General features: G+C 48.8%; 1 long non-coding RNA gene across 8 annotated transcripts; it reads right to left on the bottom strand.

Annotated features, from left to right (window-relative positions):
• Positions 1-5,155: 5,155 nt before the first annotated feature.
• LOC128134866 (uncharacterized) lies at positions 5,156-17,260 on the bottom strand. 8 transcript variants are annotated; one of them, XR_008232868.1, is made up of 6 exons: positions 16,355-17,258; positions 16,079-16,186; positions 15,454-15,578; positions 14,357-14,429; positions 9,722-13,838; positions 5,156-5,314 (listed from the first exon to the last, which is right to left on the bottom strand). It is a non-coding gene; the product is annotated as an uncharacterized LOC128134866 (long non-coding RNA). The 8 variants fall into 8 exon arrangements; XR_008232867.1 differs by lacking the exon at positions 5,156-5,314 and adding an exon at positions 5,962-7,382; XR_008232869.1 differs by lacking the exon at positions 5,156-5,314 and adding an exon at positions 7,526-7,695.
• Positions 17,261-17,552: the final 292 nt, after the last annotated feature.

Raw genomic sequence — 17,552 nt, 5'->3', positions numbered from 1 at the left:
CCTGCACCCTGGCCTTGTACCCGTCCCTTGCACAGGACCTGCCGGCAACGCCTGAGCCATTTTGTTGCTTTTTCCAACCTGGCTTCCTGTGCCGTAGGCACAAACGGGCAAAGCAAACCCCAGCTCGTTTGCTTTGTGCTTCAGGGCAGCGCAATCCTCCCTGGTGGGACAGATCCTTGCTTCCACCCGCACCAGGAGATGCTCTTTAAACCCCCTTTGTGTGTGGTCCCCCTCCTCCTCCTCCCCCCACAGAGGCCTCTGCCATGCTGAGCGCTCGGAGAGAAAAGCCATCCCTCCCCTCCACGCGGGGACCATGGTCCCCCTGCGGCCGGCACAAAGCCGGCTCCGATTCACCCATGGGGGCTCCAGCACAAAGCTCTGGGGAGAAGCAGGAGCTGTGGGGCCGGCAGCGAGCACTGGCAGCCACGGGGCTGAGTCACGGCCGTGGGCCCACGCATGCCGGAGCAGGCACGCTGCCCCGTGACTCAGCCTCACCGGCAGCACCGTGCACAGCTTGCCTGCCTCGGCGGCAGGGTGGGCTGGCTGCACACAGGGCTGCTTCTCCTCCCGCCAGCATCACGCTCGCATCCAGCCTGCCCTGACTGCTGCCTTGGGGAGAGAGCCCCGCAGGGTTGTCCTGGCTGAGCCCTGCGGATGCTGGATGCGGCCTCTGTCGTCTCCCTGGTGGCAAAAAGGCACCCGCAGCCAGGCAGGAGCTGTGCTGCAAACCAGAGCCTGTGCACCACCCGGCTCCGGGTCCACGGTGGAGGGAAGGGGACTGGGGACCATGGCAGAAGGCAGGGGTCAGGGACTGTGGAGGAGGGCAGGGGGTCGGGGACCACGGCAAACAGCAGGGGCTCTCACCAGCCACCCAGTGAGAGGTGGATGGAGGCACCATCCCGCCAGAGGCTCGGGCTCATGCAAACTGCTTATTATAACCCTACTGCCTGGCCTGTCTGTCTGTCTGTCTTTCCAACTATCTGTCTTGCTTGCTAATCAAAGAAGGTTGTTCCAAGAAAGCTGGAAGAGGACAAGGAATGTCTCACTTGGCCGTGGCTTCCTTTGGAAAGTCTGGAAAAACTGTGGCATCTCAATGTGCGTGAAGGTCTGCCTGGCAAGAAGCACATTTTCCTTCCAAAGCTGCTGTAAAGATGTGAATCATGAGCCGGTAATGCTCCTGGCAGAACGAAAACCGATTCCACTGAGACGTGGTGCTGGCAGCAGCTCTGCTATATCTCTTGGACGAAAAAGACAAACATTTATCTTAGAGACATCACTGGGGAAGAGCTGCCGGTGCTGCCGAGAGCCCAGCAGCGGCCGGATCCTGCCTGTGCCCCAGGGTGCACCCACCAAGGGGAGCCTCGAGCAGGTTTCCCAAAGGTCTCCCAAAGCCCAGGAGTGGCATTGTCAGTATTCAAATACAAGCCAAGGGGTTTACGGTCCCCTTTGGTTGCCCTCCAACGGCCCCTTTGGTTGCCCTCCACAACCTCAACCCCTTGGCACCATCTCTGCACTTCAGGGATGAGAATATCCCATATCCCAGTGGCTTGTTTGCAATGATGTCGATTCAGTTTCTGGGTTTTTATAAGCATCATATTGCATATTGCAGGGAGAGACGAGGAGGGGGTGCCTGAGCAGATTGGTTTTCCTTGCTGTGAGCTTGAGGACAGAGCTTCTCGCGGTGATGAGCCAAACTCCGCACCTCTGCAGCCGGAACCACGCCGTGGCCGAGCACGTGCCTTTTGGTAGCAGCAACCCCGTATGGGGAACATGGGGATTCATTGCCCGTTTCATCAGAAAAGGATGTAAAACCTTTGGAAAGGTCTGCTGGGAGCCCCCGGGGGAGCCCTGCTGCTCCACTTGCAGCACAGTGGAGGTTTCCCTGTGCCACCATCTCCACCCAGCCTGTCCCTTGCTGTCCCCATGCACCCAACGCTGGGGCCAAAACCCCACTAAAACTTGCCCCTGAAACGCCCCATGCTGCAATTGCAAGACCCCAGCGGATGTGGCATATTTATGAAGCCACTTGGTCCCTTCCCAGGTGGCCCCCAAAATCTGCCCACCCGGTTGTCCACCACAGAGCTGAGGCTGCTGCCCTCCCCGCTGCACCCACCCCGCTGGCGGCAGCTTACCTGACCGGCTCAAGCCGCTGTTCATAGACCCCAGAGCAAACAAACCCCCCCTTCCATGCAAGTCCCTCCTTTTTGGGGACTTCGGAGCTTTCTGGAGCCCAGAGGGCACCCTGGCTCACACCATCCCCAGCCTTCAGGGCTGGGCTCAGATTTCATCACCACTTTGCTGCTCGGAGTTGGAAGAGTTTTAACATTAAGCGTTGATGTGCAGCATGTGGCTTCAGGTCATGTCAGCCAAACAACCCCCCCGCACTCAAGCCAGTTTGTCTGTGGAGAGCCCCAAAATCAATACATTTTGCCCAAGACACATGTGCAGGACACTGAATCAGGAGGGCAAGTAAAGCTACGTCCTGAAGAGCGTGCAGGTGCTTTGGGGACACGTCCCTCGGTTGCTACCCATGGGAGAAGGATCGCCCATTTGCAGGCTGCAAAGGGGTTTGGACCCAGAACTGGGGTTTGCACATGACATCAGCTCTTCCTGGTGGAGACAGGGCAAAGGATGGGGAGCAAGCCCCACCGCTGGAGATGCCTGCCTTGGGAAGAGCCTTGGCCTGGGGACCAGTGATGCCCCAAAATATCGGCTGCTTGAGAGAGATGGGAAAAGCCTGGATGTTGGTCCCAACAGGTCACTGTTTACTTTAGCATGCCTGGGTGACATTCAGGGCAAGATGTAGAGGAGCCAGGGCAGCCCAGAGCCCTGGGAAGGTTATTTGCACTCCGTGGGGTGTCCAGCAAACATAACCCCTGCAAAATGGGGCAATGGAGAGGGGATGGAAATGGAAGAGGTAGGAGGGAGGTGGGTGGTGGGCCAGGACCTGGGGGTGTCCCTTGAAGCAGAGGAGAGGCTGGAGGGGTTGCAGAGTACTCGCATGCTGCTTTCTCGCAGCCAAGAGTCTGTGCAGCACGGGAGGCAGTTCAGTGCTATGTTATAGTGAATTCCCATGCAATTATTCTATATATGCCCAGCACTCCCGCACAGATTGGCTGCTGCTTTTCTAACGTGTTCATTAGTGGTCATTTAATTACAGGATGCAAAAATGAGCTGTTCCAAAGTACCAATATACATATGCAAAACATGCAATGAGCAATTAGTGCTACTAATGAGAGAGGGAGTTGTAGTAGCAACAACAGGAAAAATACAGCAGCGTCCCAGCAAACCTGCGATCTGACCTAGCTCAGCCAGCCTGCTGTGACCTGGAATTATCCCAGCGGCCTTCTGGGACACAGGGATTAAAAACGAAACACAGGTGGGTGAGCTGATGGCGAGCAGCTATTTCCTACCCACGAGAGAGACACGAGGTGTCTGAAACTACCCCATATTCACAGCAAAAGCTGTCAGAGGGGACGGGACAGGGGTGCCGGCACAACTACCGCTTCAACTCTGAATCTAAATTCAGCAGGACAGGGAAGTCCCTTGCTTCCCAGCGACTCTCTGGTGCTGTTTGCCTGGAGATGGGAATTAATGGGGTTGAGCATAGGAACCGAGGGCTCCTGGGGACGGGGAATGCTGCCGGGTGCTTCCCTGTAGCTGTGATTAATTGTTAATATTAAATTCAGCACGTTTATGGAGGATGGAGAAGTGTTTAGGCAGAAGCCCAGCTCCTGTCCTACCTGTCATTAAAAACCATTGCAATTAAGCCATAGTGGAAGGAAATACGAGTAAACACATCCTCTGTAAGTGGCTTCAGCTTTCCACGGACATCTGTGTCCCACTATTTCCTCTTCGGCTGACTGAACTGCTTCTGTTTTCCCTCTTCCCATGACCTGTACTTCGCTTTTTCTCCTTAATCCTGCCTGCAGCTCCTGATGGCCAGGGCTCAAGCAGGGAGGAAAGGAGCCCCAGCTGCCTCTGACCCACTGCAACCCATGCAAACTTCGTGCCTGCTGCAGCTGCAGCCCCAGCCCTGGCCAAACTCAAGGCTGGGCTCTGGTTTCTTGCTCACCTAGTTGGTCCCCGATGCTCTTTTCACTCCTTTGCTTATTTGCAGCCAGCACTGGGGCAGGGTGCAAGCTGTAGCTAGTCGAAGCGAAATGCTAAAGCTCTGCCAGGGAGGGGATTTGTTGGCAAAGCCAGGTACATGAGCATGGTGCACCCCAGTAAAATCATTAGCAGAGCACAGAGAGGCTCCTCAACCCACCAGGCTGCCAGGTGTGGGGTGCTCTCGGTACCTGCTCACGCCGTGATGAGAGATGTTGGGACCTGGGCACGTGCAGGAGAGGTGCCCAGGTCCCTGCTGGCACTGTGAAGCCAGGCAGTGCCTCCGGCTCGGCCCCATGGTCTCCGTCAGCCGGAGGAGCACAGCACAGCCAGGAGGTGCCACCGGACCTCAAATCCCACAGGGTCACCGGGAATGGGCAGTGCCGCAGCACACCATGCTTGCTGGCACCGCCAGGCGAAACATTTCAACCTGCTTCAGCAAATCTTTTTGTCACATTCAGGCAGAAAACTGAAGAGTTTTAGAAAATGTGAAGAAGCATTTAGAAACTCTGGGGGTGCCCGCAGAGCCCCCCTCCTCTCCATTGGCAGAAATCTGAATGCCTGGTGCTTTCTGCTTGATGAAGGGTTGCTACTGTCCCGATATAAAGCATTTAACAACTTGTTCCCACCTTGCAGTGGATGTGGATGGGATTTTCAGCAGTTGAGACCTGCTCCTGCTTAAGTTAATGGTGACTGGCCTAAGCCAAACACTCCCAAAGAGTCAGCCCTGGCTATCAGCCCCACGGGGCCCGGCGCAGCCCCGAGGTCTGTGGCAGAGCCGTACTGACAAGCGCGATCATGGGGCAAAGCAGAACAGGGGGGAGTTTATTGCATCCCAGGACAGGGTTCTCCCACGGCGTTGTCTGCCTGGTTTATTCTGACTGTGGTTCTCCCCGGTGAAGCACAAGGCAGGATGCCACAGGGCAGGATGCGGGGCCGGTGGTGATGGATCAGCCTTCGCCAGAGGACACCGAGAGGAACCACGCCAGCGGGGGCCAAAGGGGGACACTCCTCCACCTCTCCCCAGTGACTGACAGGACTGCAACACAGCCAGAAGCCATGGTTAAAACCTAGGGAATGCCAGGAGACACAGGTCGGGGTGGCAGCAACGTAGAGCCAGGTATACCATGCCATGGCAGGTTAGAAACAGTGTGGCCAGCGTCCCTGTCCCTTCCACAGCAGGTCCTTAAACCCCTGACATTGCCTGGGGAAAGGCAAAGAAAACAGGATAAGACTCAGGGTGATGGATTTGGAGATAAAGAGGGGCAGCGAGGGAAAATAAACCCTGCGGCAAGTAAGATACTGGTGCCAGGAATACTATGTTAAATATTTCGGACCGAGTGTAATAAAGATTGTGCAAAAAGTGTCCTGAGAGCCGAAGCTGGCTTTTCAGAGCCATGAAGGACACTGGCAGATTCGCACAGGGGAGGGATGGACGAAGAGGGATGGGGGAGCACCAGGTGTGCCTAAATTTGGGTAGATCTGGGACTCTGGCAGCCGCAGAGCCTGACCGGCTGGCGACGCAGCAGGTGGTGACGGCCCAGCAACGGGTCTGGGACAAAATGGGAATGGGGGATTGCGGGAATGCCCTGGCTTCACCTGGCGCTGGATGGCAAAGAGCGATGGCAATGGTCCCCGCACTGGATCGGGGCTCCAGCCACGTCCCTGGGCTCTGCCGCTGTGGCAGAGAAGGGAGAGACTTTGCCAGGACCGCAGTCCTGATGAACGACTTTTTTTTCCCCATTGCTTGCAAACATCGTCATCTTGTATATAAACACAAAATGCCAAAATGTGAGTCAGCTTAATGGCAGTTTGGCTTCTGCACAGAACCAAGCCAATAAACGGCAGAACTACAGTTTGCAGAGGTGATTTATTCCTGTTTCAGGGGGTTTCAACAAGACACTTCATGGCAGGTAGAATGTACTCCCATGATATAAAAAAAAAAAATTTTAAAATAAAATAAATTTTAGAAAAATTATTTAAAAAATTTTTTTTTCAATTACTTGCTTCCCATTGATGAGGGGAAACCTTTCAGTCTCAGTTACTTTTTTAGCTTTGATATACATTAGAGAGTAGAAAGAAATGCAGACAATATCTTCCTATGAGCAGTAGATTCAAACTATATAAAGGTCGGGGGTTTTTTAAATAGCTGCTAAATAAGTTTTGTGGCCCAATGCTGTGATCCGGCACAACAAAAGATCCTATTCACATGAGGGAGCAGATCTGAGACCGCCTCAGGAATCCTAATTCCTGAATTTCTCAGCTTTTTTTTTCCTAACATAAAGAATCTCAATGAGCCAATTATGGAGATATTGACATAATGTCATTTTTTCAGTAACAAATGCTACAGTTTAAATTCCACTCTGTAAACATTCAGGCATGTACTTATATCTACACGTGTAAATAATCCCATGCAGGTCAGCAAAACTAACCACGTATATAAAGTTAAGTACATGTAAAAAGTGTCTGCAGGATTCAGGCCAGCGATTGCAAAACAGTTTAAACTATAATCCTCCATTTTCATTAGTTTCTTGAAAAACTTCTGCTGTGGGCTTGAAATTCTTCCTGTTTTGTTGAGCCAAAGGTGATTTTTCTCCCCAGGCAGTCTGAGTAAAAACCCTCCTGCTGTTTTTAAGTTGTTAGGCTTCAAAAATCACATTTCCCAATAAGGACGTTCTGCCCTTTTAATTTAGAGAGTTCAACATTGGCATCTATTGTGTAAATAAAGCTAATTAAAGACAGTTACTATTTGCTATATATAAAGTCCTCCAACACCACAGTCTGGTAGATTTGGCTGCTTTTGCTAAGTAAAGCAGTATCTGTAGGCACTAGGAGCATCCTTTATTACTATAAATGGGGTGTTAACTATTCAGCCTAATATATAATTGAAATAAGACCTCAGCCCCAAAACTCTATATGTTCATCCTCTTCTAGAATGCTGAGCGGCACAGAAGTGGTGGGCTCCCGGCTTTAGCTCTGTTCTCTCGAAGACAGAGACATCCACCCATGAACAATGCTAAATCATTCCTGCCATGCCTTGCCTCACTGGGAAAATCAAGGCAGTGACTGGGCGTTGCTGAAGTTTCTGCGGTTAATGAAGCACGCTGCTCGTTTAGGGGAAGCAGGTGGGTTGCGGGCTGGTTTGCAGCCTGGCTGAGGTTAGGAAGATGATGACCTCTCCGAGAGCCCTGCCCGCATTTCTGGCTTGTAAGAAGAAGTTTGAGGCTGTAGCAAAGTGATGAACTCGGTGTCTCCCAGTCTAAGCAGCCAGGCTGTGAAGGTAAGACAGGGCAGGATGAAAAACCTGGTTAAAAATCGACACACCTCCAGTCAAGACAAGCAGCCTCTAAAGGAATATGGCATGTGCCTTGAGTTTGAACCGAACACAATAAGAAAAGGAAGCAAGAGATCCAGATTAAGGGCAAATCCTTCATTAAGAGCTTAAATGGTCCAGATAAAAAATAAAACATGGCAAGCATTACTTGGGTTATAATAAAATGAGATTTAATAAATATGTGTTATGACCATGAAAGGGGAACAGAATATTTTCCCTGCTGTTCCACAGAGCCAAAGCTGAGGAAGGAACTGAAATGAGAACGGTAAAAGAGGAGAAATGAGCAGATGGGAAAAAGCCACTTAGCACAACAAATTTGCTTCTCAGCCCCCACTTTCCCGGTTTATGGCCAGGCCTTTTCTCTCTCTACGGCCACTTGTCTTTGCATCCCGAAACCACTGCAGGGATTCGCAGGAGTGTGTAACGTCCTTCAGCAGTCCTTGCAGAGGATCAGGCTGTCTGGTTTTGAGACGCTGAGCCCTCGAGGGAAGCACAAGCACACAAGCCGGCGGTGAGCACCGCATGTTTGTCACACACCAGTGCAATGGTACATCTGCTGCTGTGCGGCATGCCCTGTCATTACAGGGGAGAGGGGAGGTTGTTCTTGCTACCTTGCAGAAACATCAGCTGAAGATGGTGGAATATTTTTTTTTTTTATATTTTCAGCCATGCTTCAGCTTTGTAGCTTATTCAGGATCAGGTTCTCCAGGCACCCAGGAGTTTAATATTAATAACTGAGATGTTTTGGCTAGACATGTAAAACACACAATCTGCTTGTTGTTTGTTTGTTTGTTTGGACTGAAGAAATAGTGAGAGGCAGTTTCAGCTCCTTGTTTTGTTTTCTAAGTGTTCTAGGAAATAATTTACCAAATTAACAGACAATATGTGGGACAGTTTCAGGCGTACAGTGACAAGATGGGGTCACACATAGCAGCACAGCAGCCAACTCAGTCTACACCAAATTCCCTTTCAGAGGTATCCTTCAGTAAATAACCCGGCTGTCTAAATCTATCAAAACACAAAATCTGAGCAGTTCTCTCAGGTACAAATCATGCAAAGCCTCCGAAAGCTGCAGCCTGGAGGAAACCTTTGGTGGGAAATTACCAAAAATCCAGTGACGGGTTACGGTTTTTCCTGACTGTCATTAAGAGTTTAGTGCGTGCCACGAAGCACGAGGGTTAGTTGATTTTTGCTTATTGACTGTGACTGTCAGTACTCCCATTACCCAATTCAAGGAGATTCCTGGTTTATAAAAGGATTAGAGCCCCATTCCTAAATCTTGATTGCATCTAGCCAATAATTGCTGGATTGAATTGGATTTCTCCCTCAACAACCTTTCATTGCATCCTATATGCCACTTTGTTTCGCCCCTAACTCACCTTTTTAACAAATATTTGCTGTGTTTTCAGTACCCCAGGACCAGTATTTCTCCTTCGCTGCAGAAGCATGCACTTTCTCTTACCTCAGTCAAAAGGTACTGAATGTATTTGTCTACTCCACAAAGAGCAGAACTCAGACCTGAGTGACTTCACATTTTATTTCCATAATATACCACAGTTGTCAGGGCAGCATCATAGGTAAAAATGACTAGGAGATGTGATAACCATCTCTGCCAAAGCGTTATGTATTAGTGTTTTCAGCAACATTTTCTTCCCATCTTGTTCCCTGGAAACAGAACTGGGTGTGTGGCAGAAACATGCATTCATGCTCAGCTTTAAATGTGATTGTTTGGAAGCTGTTTGCTGCTATTTTGCACTCACGGACCATCAATAGCCCAGCAAAAGTCCTGAATACTCAGCGAGCATCAAGCACCCCATGGATATTATTTAAGAATGTCAAAATGCTAAAATTAATGTTGCGTTTTTGTAATTTTTAAGTACTTGATTCTGAAGCCCCAGCAATAATCTTTTACTTCAGCCTTTTCTTTGTGCATTGTAAATAAAACCTTTAAGTTATAAAGTGTGAAGTGCAGCAGCGACTGGTTTAGAATTAAATCAGTTTTTAATCAACACAAATGCTAAATATATCACCTAGCAGTAGAATCAGTGGACTGCGTTGGGCCACCCCAATTGCAGTCACCACACTAACATACCAGGGGTCAAATTACCCTGTATAATTTGTTCTTCTCTAATCAAAGGCTTAATCCTACCACCACAGCAATAAATTGAAATAATGACTGATTCCTGTGTTTACAGACAGAAGCATACTCTTTCTGTGCTTATAGAACACAAGTGTGTAGAAACTCTCTTAAATACAAACTAAAAATCGATATAATACTTTTTCAATGCCTTCCACTTCACACTTGTCACATCATTGCTGAACTGCTCTGATATATCTGCTCCGTTTGGAGTAGTGGAGGTCATCTATATTCCTAGACAGCATGGGATTTGCAGCCATACAGGTGAAATCTCAGGTACAGCCAAGAAGAATGCTCTTTTCTACCCTTTCCGGGGAAAAGAAAAAAAAAAAGAAAATCACCAAAAAGCCAGTATTACTGAGTTGGGTTATTTTTTAAAATTATTCTGGCACCCACAGCGCAGAATAACAGATTTGTAGTTAAAATACATTGTGACAGCCTGAGCCAGGGGATGAGAAAGTGAATCTATTCCGGGATGCAGTTGGGAACGCTCTGTTACTCTCCAAGCGAATGCTCAGCTCAGACGGCGATGGCTGTCCCCATCTCCGTTCCCAGCTCAGCAGCACTCGGGGTCACCTTTCTGTCGCAGATCAACTGAGACAAGGGATCAAGTCACAGAAATGCCACAGCAATTCTCTTCTCCCCAGAAACCCAAATTTAAAAAGGGCTTGGTGCACACATAGCAAATGTTTCACTAAGTTTCACATTGTGTAATTCCTTGCAGCACTTACAGTCCCCTAGCTAGGGTTTTCTGTGGATTTGCAGCAGGTCTTTCTTCCAAACCTGCAGCATGTGCACCAGGTGATTGCATAAGCCTGTTATTGTGCTGGTAAAGTCTCATCCCCACCTCTTTTTGGTTGAATAATCCAAAACACTAAATATAAAATGTGTTGCAATATGCAACTGCACTCTTGCAAAAATCAGAAAATGGTAAAATTGTGTGTTGCAACATTCATACCCATTGCAGAAATGACAATTTTTCCAACTCTCTATTGTTTCCTCTATAGTACTGCAGGAAAATCCTGTATCAAGTGTCACCCTAGGAGGAAACTTGCCTGCAAGGTTATATGAATAGATTAGGCTAGTTTAGCTCTGAATAGTTAGACTAGTTTAGAATAATTTCATTCTGAGGGTCCTTTTGCTGCTCCCGTAAAAGAGAACTCCCCTATCCATCAGGATCTTCCCATAGAAACTGTGCTATGAAGACAGGATGTAATAAGTGAGCTGTGAGAATAGAAAGATTTTCTGTTTCTCTATAGTGTTGGCTTCAAAACCTTATTTTGCAAGATCATATAATTATGATGTTACACAGGTAAAGGAGCATGTACAAGATCTTCACAGCTAGAGGGGAGCAGGTCACGTTGCAGCACAGAAGAACAGCACATGGGCATCCAGCCCTTCCTTCAGAGGAGACGGAGGAAAAGTTTCCAGAGGAAGTAAAATACATCTGGACTTTCTCCAAGGCAAAGGGGTTTTTTCCTCCCAGGCCAGTAATAGCTGCACATCTCATCTGCTCAGGGTTTGAAAGGCGTTACTGGTTTTGCCCACCAGAATGGCCTGCTCTTTATGGAAGGTAAAGCCAGTTCAGAAGACTTCTCATGGAAGCGCCAGCAGCAGTCATTTGCTTGGAGCAGGAAGAACATGAGACCGTCCTGCAGCACACATGAAGGACCACTCATGGGAAGGCGGCACACAACAAGCATCTGCTTGGCAGCCCCCTGAAACTTTATTTTTAATGGGTGTCCTTTTGTATGATGCTAAAAATTACTGATGCTACATCTGCAAGATAAAAAAACTGAACAACTTGAGAAGGGTAGAACGGGCAAGTTAATTAACACTATGATTATTTTTCTCCTTCTTGGCCTGACTTGGAACCACAGAAACTCCTCCCTAATTTATATCACATAGGCACTATTTTTACATGCCTTTTTACTGCCTTCCACCTACTCACAGAAGTCCTGCTGATGACTTTCAGTGTCACTTTCCACTATTTGACTGCAACTGTTGGTCATTTTCACCGTTTTTTACTATTTTATGCTGGGCTATAAAGTGGAGTTGCGGCATGGCAGCGAGAGTGATTCAACTCTACTTTGGGAATCCTGGATGAGCACCGCTGTAGCTGATCTCCAGTCAGTGTTTTATAGCTTCTACCCTGTCTTCTTGCCATCAGTTCCTAATGGCTTAAGACTTTGCTTTAGCCTGGTTGTAGCCTAATAGCCTTGTCTCCCTAATTTGAATGTCCTGAGAAGCTGCAAGTAGATGGAGTGGGAACTTGATGCTGGGCTAGTCTAGGTGACATCAGTGACTGCCACTGGTACAGTCCTTCTCTTGCTGTGCTGTTTATTCCTTGGTTCTTCCATGCTCAGACAGCCCCATTCATAGCAAGCTTAACAGCCTTTTTTCACCCCCACCTTTTTTTTTTTTTTTTTTAATTAAGAAGCAGAGTGTCATGCAAATTTCTCCACCAAGTGTTCGTAGTTATGAAAGCACGTTAGATGCGGCTGTATTTGCAGACAACAGCGGTACTTCCTTTCTTCGGAAACAGAGCAAGTTTCTATTTCAGGCTTTGCTGACTCAAGGGTGAGGTACCCAAGCTGATTCAGCAGCTTGGCAAGCCAGGAGAACTTTTGGTTATGAATGGAATGAGCAATAAATTTTAAGTTTGTCTTCATCTTACAGAAATGTATGTTTGAGTGAAGCCACCTCCTGGTGGCACACGTTTTGCCAAATAAGTGGTATAGTCTGCATTGCTTTCAGTGTAGAAGACCACTCGAATGAGACAACCATAAAGCCTGCAAGAAAAATCCTAGTCCTATGGGAGCCAGTGATTCCCACTCAGCTGGGCCAGGTTTTACCCTCTCTCTTGAGGTCCCAGTCACATAAAAAGATCTTCTACTGCTTACTCGCTTATTTTATCTATGCATCTCATCTGGGATATGAAATCGTGTCAGTAATATGAATAATTTCAACTGCAACTTCGGAAGGGTGAAAATACAGAACACAAAACCAACCTGGCTACCCCGAGGAAGTGAGAAGAATGCACCACTTACTCAGCTTCCGTGGCTTCATATGGAAAAGATGTCAAAGGTAATCTTGGTGCTCTTCTTTTATGGAAAAGTGAAATAAGCATTGTGATACTTTTCCAATTTTAAAAACCATGGAGGAGTAACAATCTTCCAAAATATTTTCTAATGTTTAGCTGTTAGTCTGTGAACAGAAGTCAGAAAAGCCGGTTTTTTTTTTTTAAATCCATAACATAAGTTCTTTCATCTAGAGGTTATCAGGATTCAAAACAAAGCTCATAATGAATGCTGCACACATCAGCAAGGATGCAGATGCAGAAGTTTGCCAGAAAGTGAGATCCTGCTATTTATTAAGGTAAGAAAGTAGGAATGGAGCATCTGAGCTGTCTCCCTTGAGCCTTTCTGTCTGTGGATGGACAAAACAGGTTTTAACACATTTCCTCCAGTATTTATGCTGTTCCAGAGCCAGACAGGATCAATAGTCTCATCCATGGCATCCATGATGCCTTTTCTTTCAGGCTATAAGTTTTCCTTTGACAGTATACAATAAAAGCCACAAACTTCTAAATAGCACTCCTCCTCCCCGTCTACACCAATTATATTGGCATTAATATACGCTGTTGTTCTAGCCAGCAGTTCCCATGTCATATTCTTCTGCCCCATGGAGGCGGTTTGTGAAGTCTAAAAAAGCATCATGTGGGTTGTCACATTTCAGAACCCCCCCTAAATAGTTTCGCACAGCTCCATCAGATAAGCAGTGAAGCACAATATTATGAACATCAAACAAAAGCTAATCATTAGAGCTGACAAAGCTGTGCCTCTGAGAAGGGAAGTAAATTCAATTCTATAGACTAAATATGTATATTTAGCAGCATGAAGTTAAAAGAAATGGGCAAGTAGGATATGCATTTGCTCAGCTATTGCTCTGTAAAATGTTTCCTCTAACTCGGTCTCTGAGAAAGGAAACCAGTCACAGAGTACTTTGGAAGGGCAGTCAGAGTTCTCTGCAGGAAAACAGCACAACCCAGAACTACCAGACACTAAAACGAACCTGGGACTCAAAATCAATACTGTGTGGTAGCTCCCAGCTCTACCAAGATGTGCTAACTATTGTTGCTAAGAAAGTGACCAAGAGGAAGCATCTACCTTAAAGGATGCTACAGACATTACCCACACAGATGCTGCCTTGGAAGGACACGCTGGCTGTATTATATTCCATGGGGTTAAACTCCTCCTGGATAAAAACAAATCAGAGTGCAGGGCAGGAAATAACAGATACAAATTCAGACCACTTCTTGCCCTCTAAGACAAATTTTACTCACGCTTGAAATAAATAAAAGCATCATTGTTGTTTACTGCTTACATGTATTTAATCTGCTTCTTGAATTCAACAGAGAAAAATCTTCACGATAAAAGCAAAGTGAAAGAATATTGTCCATGACATAACACTCGATTTAAAAAATTCAGTCTTTTGGGAGGCAGCACGAGGTCTTTCCCAGCCAGGACAGAGCTAACAAAAGTGAACAGAAGGTAACTGTTCTCCCTACTGCACACACAGTGTATGTTTCCATGGAACTTGATAATGACAGAGGAAGCTGGAGAATGGCTGGGCTGGTGAGTGTTGGGTGACTGTTTCACCCAAAAGATCAAGAGCAGGAGCAGGATGGGAGTCTATGAGTAACAAAACTAGCGGGAGCTTCCTCGGGGGAGCAAGGATTCTGAACAACCTTGAAATCATGATCTGAAGCCTACCAAAGGAGGGTTTTCACAAGTCAGATGCCTTCTTCGGTCCCACTTCACTGTCCTTCGAACCAGTGAACAAAAGCTGGGAAAGAGGAGACTACTTCATTAGCGGAGATCAAAAGCAGTCTCTGACTAGTAGCCAGACAAAATTTGGGATCATGTGGGTCACTCATTTAAAACTTGTGATGTGGCCAGTATCTTTGATGTGATTCTGTTTATTCTAAGAGCATACAAAGTCCCACTTTATTGAGCACAGGGGGAACAACACACACTTCTCTTGCTTCTCAGTCTGAGCTTTGCTTCTGCTTGCCCTCTGTCTCCTGCACACACATACCTCCATGCCCAAAGTGTTGATCTCTTCCATGTGCATGCAGGGAAAAATGCATATAAGCAGCCTCTCTCTTCTGACTGTGTGAGCACACTCGCGCATGTGAACCCTCTCTGTGCAGCATATATGCACCTGAACCACCTCCTTCTGCGCGCTCACTTACTGCTGTACGCACACAAACCGCAGCCTAACAGTTTTATTTTGCATGAAGGTATGATCCCGTATCTATCTTCATTTTAGATGAAAATTTAATTAAAGCCTACCCAAGCAAGTTTCAGTAGTAAATATCAGTTTGAAGGGCCTCAACTTTTACTACGCTCTAGCCAAACAACGTTTTAATTATTTACCACCTATGCACTCTTAATCACCCTGGGCAAAAGGAACCGAATGAAAGCATGGCTTTGTTGATACCAGAGGGAAAGCTCACATCTTCAACTGGAGAAAAATGTACCCTGGTGTTCTCTTCAATGACATCCTGATTTACTTAGAAATAATGAGGGCTTAAATTATTTGTTGTTTCCCCCTCCATATTTTAGCTCTTTGTAGTTTCTACCCTTTTCAGAGGGGTGTTAAGGAAATGTGGCTGACCCAGACTGGCAGTTGAGTTAGGATATCATAAGCAATAACAATAAGCCAATACTATCACAAAGCAAGGCTAAAAAAATTTAGGCTGGAATTTCAGTACCTCTTACATCTCAAAGTTCAAATCACCCAGTCTCTACAACAACATAAATCTTACAGGTTTACATAACAAAGTTAAAAAACACAGGTGTTTTACCTTAAATTCTTTGCCATTGAGGTAAAAAACTTTTTTCCTTTTTTCCACCAAACTTCTACAATATCTTTGAATCCTTGGAAGCTGTCGTACTTATTTAATCCTCCAGATTAAATAAATTCATCATCCTTTATGAAGTAAAAAGGTAACTTAAAGTACATTTAGGTGAATCAATAAAAAGGTTGCAAAGAAGTCCTAGTAAATTTATCAATTAATAGCCAAGCCCAGGAGGCCATCCTTCCATTCTGCTCTGTCAGCTAAGGGATTTCTTTCTTCCTAACAATGTTTATGTAAGAGTGGCCTGGTAAGCAGCACTCGCTGTAAAATATTGATCAGCCAAGACATTAGCTGGAATTCGAGAGATGGCTATGTCATAGCAAAACCAAAACAATTATCACTATTGATTGGTCTTTTTTATTATAGATTATTTTGGTATTTGAGTATGTGAGGAAATACAAATTTCTTCAAAATAATAATAGAACAACCACATTTTACAGCGTGGTTACTGCACAATAAGTAATATCTTTACAAAGGAAATGGAAAAAAATACAGGTTTCAGTTCCAGTAACCGTGTGGCCACATATTTGCTATTACTATTAAAAAAAAAAAAAGGGAGGGTACATTTTACCGAATGACGCCGTCTTCAGAGGATAAGGGGCTCGCTGCTGGGTAAGAAGTGCCGCTGGAGGAAGGGCCGCTGGAGTGCTTTGTGGGCAGCCAGCTGGGAAAGGCTCACCTGGAAAACAGTAAATGGGATTTAGGGAAGCAGGAGGCACAGGGCCCAGGCCGCTGCTGAAAGCAAGCAGACAAGCAGCAGAGCAGGGGCTGGGGCGCAGAGAGGGAGCGGGATGGGGAGAAGCGGGATGGGGAGAAGCTGGTGGGACCGAGCGTTTGGGAACATCACCTGTGAGCAAGGGTGAGGGCTGGGGAGCTGGGAAGAGGAGGGGAAGGAGCTGAAGCAAGCGCAGAGAGAAACTCTGCGAAGGAAGGAAAGATACGGGCCGCCTGGGGAGGAAGAGATAATGAAATTGAGGGAGCGGTGCAGGCGAGATAGCGTCAGTTATAAACAAGCGAAGAAAGAGGAGAAAAATAAGCCTGCAAGTCCGGCAGGCTGCGGGGATGCGGAAAGGTTGAGTTGTTTGCTGAAGTGCATGTTGTCTGCGCATGGCAAATGTCAGCCGTGCCGACGGCGGCCTTTCCCCCCCAGCCCCCCGTGAACAAACACGGCCCTAAAGGCGCCGATGGGACCCGCCGGCAGGCACCCATCGCCGGTGGGGAGGGCGGCCGCGGGGGCAGCGCACGGCGAGAGGCCGCGCCGCGGGGGAGGGACGGGACGGGACACGGACACCCTGAGGGACCCGCCCGGCTCCAGCCGCCGGTAACCCCGCGCCGTCCCGTCCCTGTCAGCCCTCCCCGCCCGCTACCGGCGAGGAGCGGCCGCGGCGAGGGGGGAGCGTCGCTGCCTCACGGAGGGGAGAAGTCCCGCCTGCCCGCCCGGGCCCGTCTCTGAGGGGAAAGGGGCGCGCCCGGGGCCCTGCGGGCCCGTGCGTGTCCGAGGGGAGCGGCTCCCGCCCCGCGCCCCTCAGGCCGGGAAGAGGGCGGGCGGGAAGGGGGGGGGGTGCGCGCTCCCGCCGCGGCGCCGCGCTCCATTGGCCGGCGGGGGCGCGCGCCCGCGCCCCCCCCCCCCAGCCCGCCCCCGTGTCCCCCCGTGAGGAAGATGGTGGCGGCGGCCGCCCGCGCCTGAGCGCGCCCCCGCCGCTCCCCTCCCTCCCCTCCCACGGCGGCGCGCAGGCGGGCGGGCCGGCCCCCGCCAGGGCACGGAGCTCCCCGCGGCGGCGCGGCACCACCCCGCCGGGAGGGGTGACGGGACCAGCCCCGCCGGGCCCCGCGGCAGGCGAGGAGGAGGAGGAGGAGGAGGCGGCGGCCGAGCCCCGCGCCGGCGGCTGAGGGGTGCCGCAGGGGCACTCGGTCTCTCGCCCGGGCGCTGCCCGCGGCACCAGGAAAGCGCGGGGCGGCTGAGGGCCCAAGGCCCCGTTGGCGGGGAGCGGCGGGGAGGGCCGCGCAGGCCGGCGGGGGGGCGGCCGCCGGTGCCGTCCCGACTG

This window comes from Harpia harpyja, chromosome 21, assembly GCF_026419915.1.
Source record: "Harpia harpyja isolate bHarHar1 chromosome 21, bHarHar1 primary haplotype, whole genome shotgun sequence".
NCBI classification, from domain to species: Eukaryota; Metazoa; Chordata; class Aves; order Accipitriformes; family Accipitridae; genus Harpia; species Harpia harpyja.
This window is presented reverse-complemented; position numbering and strand designations above follow the sequence as displayed.